Source organism: Fukomys damarensis, unplaced genomic scaffold, assembly GCF_012274545.1.
Source record: "Fukomys damarensis isolate Sample0158 unplaced genomic scaffold, DMR_v1.0_HiC HiC_scaffold_34, whole genome shotgun sequence".
Lineage (NCBI taxonomy): Eukaryota > Metazoa > Chordata > Mammalia > Rodentia > Bathyergidae > Fukomys > Fukomys damarensis.
In genome coordinates this window covers 22,569,017-22,580,349 of record NW_022900946.1, presented here as the reverse complement: position 1 = coordinate 22,580,349, position 11,333 = coordinate 22,569,017, and the positions used below count along the sequence as shown (strand labels likewise).

Here is an 11,333-nt window from a genome sequence, read left to right as displayed (position 1 = left end):
GGTAACGGGCCGGCGGGGAAGCGCGGGTTCGGGGCTTGTTTGCGGGGGTGGGGGCCGCTCGGGGAAGCCAGGTTGTCCTCCTCTGGCGCCACACCTGCCACCACTTCTGGATATAGGTAGAGAGGGGACCCTCGGCGGCCCGAGTGAGGACCGCAGAGGGCCAGACTGGGAGACTCCTGTTTTGGGCACTGCCACTTTACTGTACGTCCTCGATGTTTATTCTACTAGATTTCATCTCGTTTGGGAGGCAGCGCTTTCAGAAGGGCCTAGGAATTAAAGGTGTTCACTTCCGTGCCTTCCAAGATAGGTATAGTGAAGGGAATGAGCCGGGTTGCTCCGAGACACTTGCCGAGTCTAGCAGAACTCCCATTAGGGCCTTCTCCGCTCTTGCCTGAAAGATGAGCTGCACAGCCAGCGAGGGAGACACAGTGGTGTGCTGGGTCCCACTCCGCAGGAGGCTGCTGGGGAGGCTGGCCAGGAGTCCCCTACCTTTTTGTCGTCCTCAGCATTCACTAGAGCTTTGTATGCCCAATTTATTTTTTATTATCTATTTATTTAGGTACCGGGGTGGGTCCTTGCGCTTCCAAGGCAAGCAGCGGAACCACTGAGCTAAGTCTGCCCCCCCGCCGCCCTTGTGTGCTCAATTTATAATCCTGGAGACTTCAAATAGATTATCGTGTTCACTTTTAAATATTTTAGTGGTAGGAAATCCCTGAAGTGCTGATCTGCTAGTATTTGTATGTTACTAGTCTCTCACATGCAAGCATTTATTAAATGGTTGTTCAAGTACATATGCATGTCTGAGGCAAGAAGTCTTTAAGACAAGAGATATGCACTGCTATTTCGGGTGTCAATCACAGCATTAAGAACCTTTAGAAAGGACCCATGTGTCCCCTGATATTAATAGTATCCATTGAGCGGTAGATGTGAAGAACCAGATTCCAGTAATTCAGTGCTCCCTGTTGAATTTATGCCTAGAAGGATGTGTAAGTGCCTGAAGCTTCCTGGACATCAGTGTTCATCAAGTTCAGTGGGAAAACAGCTATGTGCCTGATTATTTCCTGTGTGATTAACTTGGGTTTTGGTTGCTGGTCCAGGTTTTTTTTTTTTTCTTCTTACTCCTGGGCTGCAGAGTGCCTTGAGTATCCTTGGTGGTAGTGTAGTAGTGGGATATGTTTTTTTCTCTGCAAATTTAACTCTTGTCTAATTACACCAGTCAGATACGTCAGGTCAATGCTACATTTACAATCTTCTTTACCATAACCTGACTCTGCTCACTTGTGTTTTCATTGCCACATTGCTACTATTCTCTGAAGTGGGAACTAGGAATGCAGGTTTCATCCTCACTTTATAGGAAGCTGAGAAAGGTTAAATAGCTTTCTCCAGCTCCGTAGATATGGATAGAGGTAGATCTTTGTCTCCTCACTTGGGAGATGGCTCCTTATACATGTGTGGCTCAAAATACTCCTCTACCAAGTTTCATTTTGTTTCTGTTTTTTGAGACAAGGTCTCGCTGTGTAGTTCAGACTACCCTGGAACTCACTATGTAGCCCAGGCTGGTCTTAAACTCACAGTGATCCTCCTGCCCCAGCCTCCCGAGTGCTGGGATTACAGGCATGTACCACCACGCCTGGCTCAAGCTTCATTTTTTGACTTCCATAAAACCCTCTTTGAGAAAGATCTTTTGTTACAATATCCCCAGCTGATCACAGTGGGAAAAATTTTAGATTTTTTTTTTGTACTGGGGACCGAATTCGGGACTTTGCACTTGTGAGGTACATGGCAGCTAGATTGCTTTTTGAGGCTAAGCTTTCTTGTAATCACAAAATAGAAGTAGGTCAAAAACTGGGGATGGTGGTTCATACCAGTATACCTAGCATTTGGAGGCCGAGGTAGGAAGATCACCCTGAGTTCAAGGCCATCCTGGGTTACATAGTGAGACTGTGTCTCCCCAAAAAACCCCAAAACCAAAACACCAAACAGAGTAGAAATGGCTCAAAATTCTTTGTTCTGATGGCTCCAGGTGAGTTTGAAGTTTTGGGGAGACCCGGATGACTAAGGTCTTAGTGGGAATGGAGAGTGAAGAGGATGTCCTATGGCATAGCTCTGCTTCTGACTCCTCAGGAGCAGCAGTGTTGGGCTGATCCAGGTGCTTGGACTTGGGCTAGCTTCTGGGGAGAGTGGAAGGGAGCTCTTGATTTCTTTGAACTGTCTTAGCTGCTATTTTGGAGCAGATAATGTGCAGAGTAATGACAGGTTGGTTTTTTGTGTCTGTGTAAGCTTTGGTAGCCTTTATTATGAATGACTCAGGCTTACTTTTCTCCAGGCCTAAATGAGGGTACATTATAGAGGAGCAGAAGAGAAATATTTGCTGATGATGGAGTGAAACATTCTTCTTGTTGAATATTTTAAATCTTTTATAATGACACATGCAGGCCAGTCATGGTAGCACACGCCTCTAATCCCAGCACTTAGGAGGCTGAGACAGGAGGATCATTCCAAGTTCAGGGTCAGCCTGGACTACATATTGAGTTCAAGGGCTGCCTATACCACGTAACAAGTCCCTGTCTCCAGACAACAACAACAATGACAAAACCACCAAAAGCAAAAATAGAGTATTGTAGTGAGCCCCTCCCCAATGTTTCAAGAATATTGGTTCAGGGCCAGGGATTTAGCTCAGTGGTTCCACCACCTGACTTGCAAACGTGAGGATCCAATTTTGATCCCTGGTACTGAAAAAAAAAAAAAAAAAAAGAATATTGGTTCATCAGTAAACTATACCCCCTTGTTGTTGTTTTTTGAACAGTGTCATCAGGCCTGGCCTTGCTTCTTAGCCCAGACTGACTTCAACTCCCAGTTCTCTTACTTCAGCCTCTGAAGAGCTGGGATTACAGACATGTGCCACAGGCTTGACTTCCGTAGTTGTGAAGCTAATTCCCGGCATTATTGTATATTATTTCATCCTTAAAAATCTCAGTATGTATATATCTTCAAATGAGAAGGAATTTTTAATTTTAATTTTTGGTAATACTCAGAATTTAACTAGAACCTTATACTTACTAGGAAAGAGCTATATCCCCAGCTCTTTTTAAAATTTTATTTTGGACTGGGGATTTAACTCAGCGGTTCAATGGCCTGCCTTGCAAGCGCAAGGACCCGAGTTCAATCCCTGGTATCAAAAATAAATAAATGAATGAATGAATGAATGAAATTTTATTTTGAGACAGGGTCTCATTAGATTGCCCAGACTGACATGGAACTTTTTTTTTTTTTTTGGTACCGAGGATTGAACTCAAGTCCTTGCGCTTGTGAGGCAGGTGACAGAACCACTGAGCTAAATCCCGGCCCTGACCTGGAACTTTTGATCCTCATGCTTTAGTCTCTGGAGTAGCTACGATTGCAGGCATGCTTTAGTGGACTTTAGGATTTTTTTTTTTTTTTCACCTAGTACTGGGAATTAAGTCCAAGGCCTTGGCACTGAGCTATATCTCCAGCCTTTAAAACATTTTCATTTTGGAGACAGAGCCTTGGTCAGTCACTAAGTTGCCCAGACCAGGCTGGAACTTTTTTTTTTTGGTACCAGGAATCAAACTCAGGTCCTTGCACTTGCAAGGCAGGCAGTGGCACCACTGAGCTAAACCTCTGGCCCCAGTCTGGAACTTTTGATCCTCCTGCCTCAGCTTCCTAGACTGATGGGATTATAGACTGGAGGCACCATACCAGTTTAGAACTTGGCCCTTGGGCTTCCCAGGCAGGCAGCAGAACCACTGAGCCAAATCCCTGGTCCTAGAATTCTTTTTTTGAGACAGGGTCTTGCCCTGTAGTTCAGGGTGGCTTTGAACTCACTATGTAGCCCATGCTGGCTTGGAATTCATGGTGATCCTCCTGCCTTAGCCTCCTAAGTGCTGGGATTATAAGCTTGTGCCACCATGCCTGGCCAGGATTCTTTTTTAAACATTTTGTGTTTTTTTCAGAACCCCTATGGACGTTCATATATGCCTGATGATAGCAATAAAGAACAATAGGTTTATGATAGCAATAAGGAACAATAAAGAGCAATATTTTTCTGTACTTTCCACTTTGAGGTTTCAACATACTGATTGTATGATAGACTCTGGCCAGTCACATTGCTGTTCTTGATGATGGCAGCTAGATTATCTTGATTTTTGCCTATTTTCAGAGATAGCATGTCCAGTGTTTTTTATGTAACCTGTTATGAAGGTAGCATTTTAAATTATTTAAGTGGGTTATCTGAATTTTTAATAGGGCAGCTCCATTCCATTTATCATACAGATGCTGTGGTGTTCCTGTTTCTTCAGCAGTGTCATGGTGTGTTTGGATCTCATTGTATCATTTGGTGGTGGATCAGGTGTGGTGTGACATAACCCACTGTTATGTCACAGGAATCGGCAGGCAAAGGAGGAAGTGAACCACAGCAGAGCAAGACTTTATAGTTATATATCCAGGTTGCAGGTGTGGAGTTGGAATAGATTCCATTCAAGATGCCCACTGTCTCTGACATGAACTCCACAATGAGAGAGGGCTAATGCCTTTGTAGTCACCACCAACCCATCTTACAGTGGAGATTGTGAAATAACTTCTAGAGTGTTGTGAGAAAGAATTGGTTCCTTTTTAAAATTATTGTTACTATTATTATTTTGTTGTTTTGAGACAGGGACTCGCTATGTAGTTCGGGCTGGCCTTAAACTCACAGTGTAGCCCTGGCTGGTTTTAAACTTTCAGCAGTGCTCCTGCCTCAGCCTCCCAAGTGCTGAGATTATAGGCATGCGCCATCACCTTTGGTGAAAAATTTATTTATAAAGATTATCTTCACATTTTATTTTTGGAGTCAAGCATTTGCATTTAACAGTCACTGATCTTTTCTAGAAAACCCTGCTGATTGATGTACTGAGTGCCCTTTGGTAATGGTGGTGAGCCGTCCTTAGTACAGTAGACTGAAGGGGACGTGGTTGTGCAGAGGTCTCCCTGCTTTTTGTCTCAAGTAGTAGCAGTGGGTAGTTAGTTCCCAGGGATGTTTGGCTGCCCTTAGAGTTGCTCCAGTGTTTTTTTGCAGTCTCTCTTAACTTTGGATTGGGGTGGCTGTGAATCTGTCAGTGGGGGGTGTGGTAAGCTGGGGTGTGTGGTAGTATGTGTGGGAGCATGTATAGAGGAGTGGGATGTGTTTGTGGGTGGAATGTGTGTAAATGAGTTGAGCGAGTGTGTACCTCTGGATCTGTGTGTAGAGTGATGAATTGCTAAAGGACAGATGAAATTCTGTTTGGTCTTGGATTATAGGCAGCTTTGTTAGTGCCCTAAAACATGCCTTTTTAAAAAAGTATAAAGTAACATGTTGTTGTGATGGCACATACCTGTAATCCCAGTACTTGGGAGGCTGAGGCAGGAGGATCACTGAGAATTAGAGGCCAGCCTGGGCTAAATAGTGAGTTCAAGGCCAGCCTGAGCTACATAGTGACACCCTGTTTCAAAAAACCAAAAACCAGGGACAGGGATTTAGCTCAAGGTCCCAAGTTTGATGCCTGGCACACACAAAAAAACCAAAACTCAAACCAAATAAAAACTCAAACACGTTGTTAAAGCAACGTACTGATTTCTCTGCTTTCCACCTTGAGATTTTAGTATACTGAGCATGTGAAAGACCCTTGTGCCAATTACATTATTGTCCTTGATGATAGCAATTTGATTATCTTGATTTTTGCGTACTTTTTCAGGAGTACCATGTGTACTGTTTTTTAATTAATCTTTGTGTGAGGGTAGCATTTTAAATTATTTAAGTATATTTTATGAATTTTTAATTAATTAATTATTTTTGAGAAAGGGTCTCATTGTGTAGTCCAGGCTGGCCTTAAACTTGAAATCCTTTTGCTTCAGTCTCTTTGAGTGCTGGGGTTACAGGTGTGTGTCATTAGACCCAACTATCTAATTTTTTTTTTTGGTACTGGAGATCAAACTCAGATCCTTGCGCTTGGCAGGCGGGCAGTGGAACCACTGAGCTAAATCCCCAGCCCACTATCTGAATTTTTAAAACAGTTATAAGATGGAAAATGACCAGTAATCCCACTATCCTGAGATACTATCAGCGTTTCAGTACATTTCTCTCTAGGCTATTTTATACATATATACTTGTGACTCTATACAAGAGTGTATAATTGCAATCATATTGGGTAGAAGCCATGCTAATTTTTACCTTGTATCAATTGATTTTAGGGATACAGTACAGTTACATTCATTGTTGGAATCTTGTACCTCTACATGACAAGTCTTGGTTCTCATTTTTTCCCCTTACCTCTGCCCTCCCTTCACCCCCTCCTCCCCTCCCCATCTACAGATACTTTATTTCCATCTTTTCATTATCTCACATTTTTTTCTTTTCCCTTTATTGCGCAGATTATTCACACCAGAGAAACTATTCGGTATTTATACATGTGTGCCTTATTTATTTCACTTAGGAGTATATCTTCAATATGTATCCATTTTCCTATGAATGAATCTATTAAAGCCATGTTAATTTTTATAGATGTTCACTGTTTTATAAAAAGAAGTCAGCAGCTGGGAATTTAGCTTAGTGACATTGCGCCTGCCTTGTAAGCACAAAGACTTGAGTTCAATCCTGGGTACCAAAAAAAAAAAAAAAAAAAAAAAAAAAGCCAGGGCTGGGAATGTGGCTAGATGGTTAGAGCACTTGCCTGTCATGTGCAAGGCACTGGGTTTGATCACTCGCAGTTGTGTGTGAGAGTGCCCATGCCTACACACACACTAAATAGCACCAGTAAGTAATAAAATAAGAAAAATAAAGATCACTTGTAATTTCACCAACCAGGAGGATCGTTGGAGGGATGTAACTACTTAATAGGTAAATTAAAATGTATGTAATACATACTTCATTGTACAAAAATGATATGATCCTTATGTTGTTACTTTTTTGTGTGTGTATGTTTTTGTTTTTTGAGACAGGGTCTTGCTGTGTAGTTCAGGCTGGCCTTGAACTCACTGTTTAGCCCAGGCTGACCTCAAATTCACACTGATCCTCCTGCGTCAGCCTCCCAAGTGCTAGGATCACAGGTGTGAACCATCATGCCTGGCTTCCTCCCATGTTTTTACTTTGAATCTGCTTTTTGACCTGTGTTTTGAAATTGAAGGTTTCTAGGGTTAGGTGTATCCTTTAAGGGAAGACCATTAGGTTTCCTTGTCCCTGGGAAGATTCAAAATTGTCAAGGGTTAGGGCACAAGAATTAGGCCCAGTTTAGGGTTTGACATATAGGAGGAATTTAATTCCATGGTAAAGGGCACCAAGTTATGGGTTGCTTTCCTTCCAAATGTTTATTTTGTTTAAATTCTGAAAACATTGTAAACATTAGTTATTGAAATTTCAGACAGAGGGTTAGGCACTCATTTAAGATTATTGTATAGCTCTTAAAAATGGTAATTACACAGACTCCAAACTTAGACTAGTCCTTACAAGTGAATAGAATGGTCTACTACCATAATTACAACTGTGTAAAAATTATGCATATGAAAGAAGTCTTGAATAAATGTTAACACACATCTGTAATCCTAGCACTTGAGGAGGCTGAGACAGGAGGATCAAAAAGTTCTAGCTTAGCCTGGGTGATTTAGCTTAGTGAGAACCTATCTCAAAAAATAAAAAGGGCTGAGGATGTAGCTCATTGTGAAGGCTCTCAGTTCTGTCCCCAGTAAGACACAAGACACACACACACACACACACACACAATATTAAAACTAATTTTAGTTCTACATATCCATATTTTGGGGAGATGATTATGTAGGCGGGGGATGCTGGGAATGAGATTGGTTTCATTTAAGGTATTAGCTAAATTTTCTATTACTGGTTTTCTTTTAATTATTTTGTAAATTAGTGCCTGTTGGACATGGCACATATTTCAAACAATACAAAAGAAAATCTAGTAAAATGATTACAGTCTTTAGGAAAAAAAAATTCAACTGGGCATGATGGTGCATGCTGACCTAAGAGTATGAGCAGTTTAGTGACTTGGCAAGACCCTGTCTCAAAATGAAAAATATAAAAACAGCTGGGGATGCAGCTCAGTGTGAAAGGCCTTGGGTTCAATTTCCAGTATTCGGAAAAAAAAAGTAAGCCAAAGATAAAATACTGTGTATTTTATATTACTTAAAATTATAGCTGGGTGTGGTGGTGCACGCCTGTAATCACAGCACTTGTGAGGCTGAGGCAGGAGGATTGTCACAAGTTCAACACCAATCTGGACTATACAGTGAATTCAAGGTCAGCCTCAACTACACAGCATGACCCTGTCTCAAAAAGAAAAAGAAAAAGATTTATATTGAAACCTAGAATATATATAAAGAAATAGTTTTTTTATTTTTTTGTATTGGGGATTGAACTCAGGACCTCATACTTGCCAGACAAAGGCTGTGCTGCTGAGCTATATCCTTGGCTCAAGAAATAGATTTTATGGTAAAAAATTTTATAGAACATTGAATTAACGTGTATATGCTTTTTTTTTTTTTTTTTTTTTTTTTTTTTTTTTTTAAAGACAGGATCTCACAATGTAGTCCAGGCTAGCCTCCAACTCATGGAGATTCTCCTGCTTCAGCCTCCGAAGTGCTGGGATTACAGGCATGTGTTATCATGCCTGGTGCATATGCTTATTGAAGATGTATTATTCATTTTCTTTCTCTTTTGGTACTGAGGATTGAACACAGTGAGCCACATATGCTAGGCAAGTGCACTACTACTGAACTACATTCCTAACCCTTTTTGTTTATTTAGTACTGGAGATTGAACATAGAACTTTCACACTGAGCTACATCTCCAGCCCCTTTTTATTTTTTATTTTAAGATAGGGTCTTACTAAGTCACTAAGTTGCCCAGCCTGGACTTGGACTTTTGATTCTTCTGCCATAACCTCCCAGAGTGCTGGGATTATAGGCATAGGCTATTACTTCTGACATTTTTTATTTAGAAACAAGTTCTCACTAAATTGTCTAGGCTGGCCTGGAACTTGTGTTCCTCCTGCCTCAACCTTCTGAGTAGCTGAAATTACAGTCATGAACTACCCCTCCTGGGCCAGACTGTTAATTTTTATTGATATGTAGAAAAATCAGTATCTATCTATATCTATCTCTCTATCTATCTATCTATATTTTTTGGTACCTGGGATCGAACTCAGACCCTTGCGCTTGCGAAGCAGGCAGTGGAACCACTGAGCCAAATCCCCAGCCCAGAAAAATCTATATTAGAAAATGCCAGCCCGGGAATTTAGTTCAGTGGTTCTGCTGCCTGCCTCATAAGCACAAGGTCCCAAGTTCAGTCCCCAGTACCACACACACAGAAAAAACCTACAGTTCTTGAATATTGGCTCCCAGATGGGCATTCTGGAATGCAATATAACTTTAAGAAACTTTTGTCAAAAAGAATTGTACTCTGAGGCAAGAGGAGTCTGTGTGTGTGTGTGTGTGTGTGTGTGTGTGTTTCTAAAAATTACTTTGGCCAGATGTGGTGGGAATACCCCTGTATTCCCAGCACTAGGGAGGCTGAGGCAAGAGGATCACCACAAGTTCAAGGCCATCCTGAGCTATGTACTGAGTTCAAAGCCAGCCTGAATTACATAGTGAGACCCAGCCTCAAAACAAACAAACCAACAAACCCCAAAACAAAAAACTTCATTCTAGCCGGGTGTGGTGGCCAGTGCCTGTAATCCCAGGAATGGAGAAGCTGAATTTGAGACCATCCTGGAGTATATTAATGAGACACTGTCTAAAGAAACAATAACAAAAAGCTTCAGCAATGAGAACATGTTAGTGATGAGAATGGTTAGAAAACTGGGAGTTCTTGGAGAGCTGAGCAGAGCGTGGCCAGTGTCTTGCTTTTCCTCAGAACGTTACTGACATTTAAGTGCTATGGAATCAAACCCTAGTCCTTATAGCTGTGCCAGTGGAGGACTTCAGGACTTCTTTATGTACCTTTTTTTTTTTTTTTGAGATAGGGTCTCACTATGCAGTTTAGATGGCATTGAACTCAACTGTGTAGCCCAGGCTGGCCTCAAACACCTGGTTTTCCTGCTTCAGCCTCATGAGTGCTGGGATTTCAGGTGTGCATCAACAGGCCCAGTTCCCAGCCCTTTTTATTTTTTTAAATTTTGAGACAGGGTCTTGCTCTGTTGCTCAGGGTGCCTCAAACTTGTTATCCTCTTGACTCAGTTTCCCAAGTAGCTAGGATTACAGGAATGCACCGGTGTATTTTTAAAAAAATTTATTATTATTATTATTTTTGAGACAGGCTCTCACTATGTAGTTCAGACTGCCCTGGAAATCACTTTGTAGCCCAGGCTGGTCTTGAACTCACAGTGATCCTCCTGCCTCGGCCTCCCAAGTGCTGGGATTACAGGTGTGTGCCACTATGCCCGTCAATGCCAGTGTATTTTTGAGTAGGTGCTCTCAGTCATAATTTTAAAAATATGAAGTGAATCATAGATAAAAGGCTAATATAAAACCTCTCACAATTCAAGATGTTGTGTGTGTGGGCAAAAACCTGCTGGAAAAGCGGGTAAAACATGAAACATAGGGCCTGGGAATGAAGCTTCGAGGTACATGTCTGATGTGTATATGGTAGGCCTGGGTTCAATCCCCAGCCCCAAAGGGAAAGAAAACACACAGTCTCACTCATGATAAGAGGAATGGACAGTAAAATCTCATCCAACATATTAATGGAAATTTCAGACATGCAGACATTGTGTTGGTGAGACTCATGGGTGATAGGCATGCTTTCATAAGCTAGTGAGGCTGAATTTGGCAATATCTGTGCGTGTGTTTACCCTTTGACCTTAATAATCCTCATCAGCACAGCACTGTCTGTGATAGAAAATTTGGGACCAAAGCTGGACATGCTGATCCACCCCTGTAATCCCAGCTGTCTGAAAGCTGAGGAAGGAGGATTCCAAGATTGAGTCCCACGTGGGCAATTTAGTGAGACTCAGTCTTAAAACAAAACAAATAAGGGCTGAGGATTTAGCTCACTGGCGCCATGCCTGTCTTGCAAGTGCAAGGTCCTGAGTTCAATCCCTGGTACCGAGAAACAAAACACAGCAGAATAAACGAGTAACAAGAAAACTTAGGTGTCTATCCAGGTTGAATAAACTAAGGGGTATTCCCATATAACAGAATTGTGCAGATACAAGGAATAAAAGAAAAATAAATTCCTGTGAACTTGTAGAGAATGATTTCCAGGATATATTAAGTGAAAAAGACAATACAGATTAATACATAATATGTTGTAAGAAAGAATGAATACTCTGATTCCTTTTTTTTTTTTTTTT

The 11,333-nt window shown here is 41.5% G+C and overlaps 1 pseudogene; it reads right to left on the bottom strand.

The window, feature by feature from the left end:
- The window catches only part of LOC117284121, a 15,857-nt pseudogene that overhangs the window by 1,010 nt on the left and 3,514 nt on the right, over nucleotides 1-11,333 (bottom strand).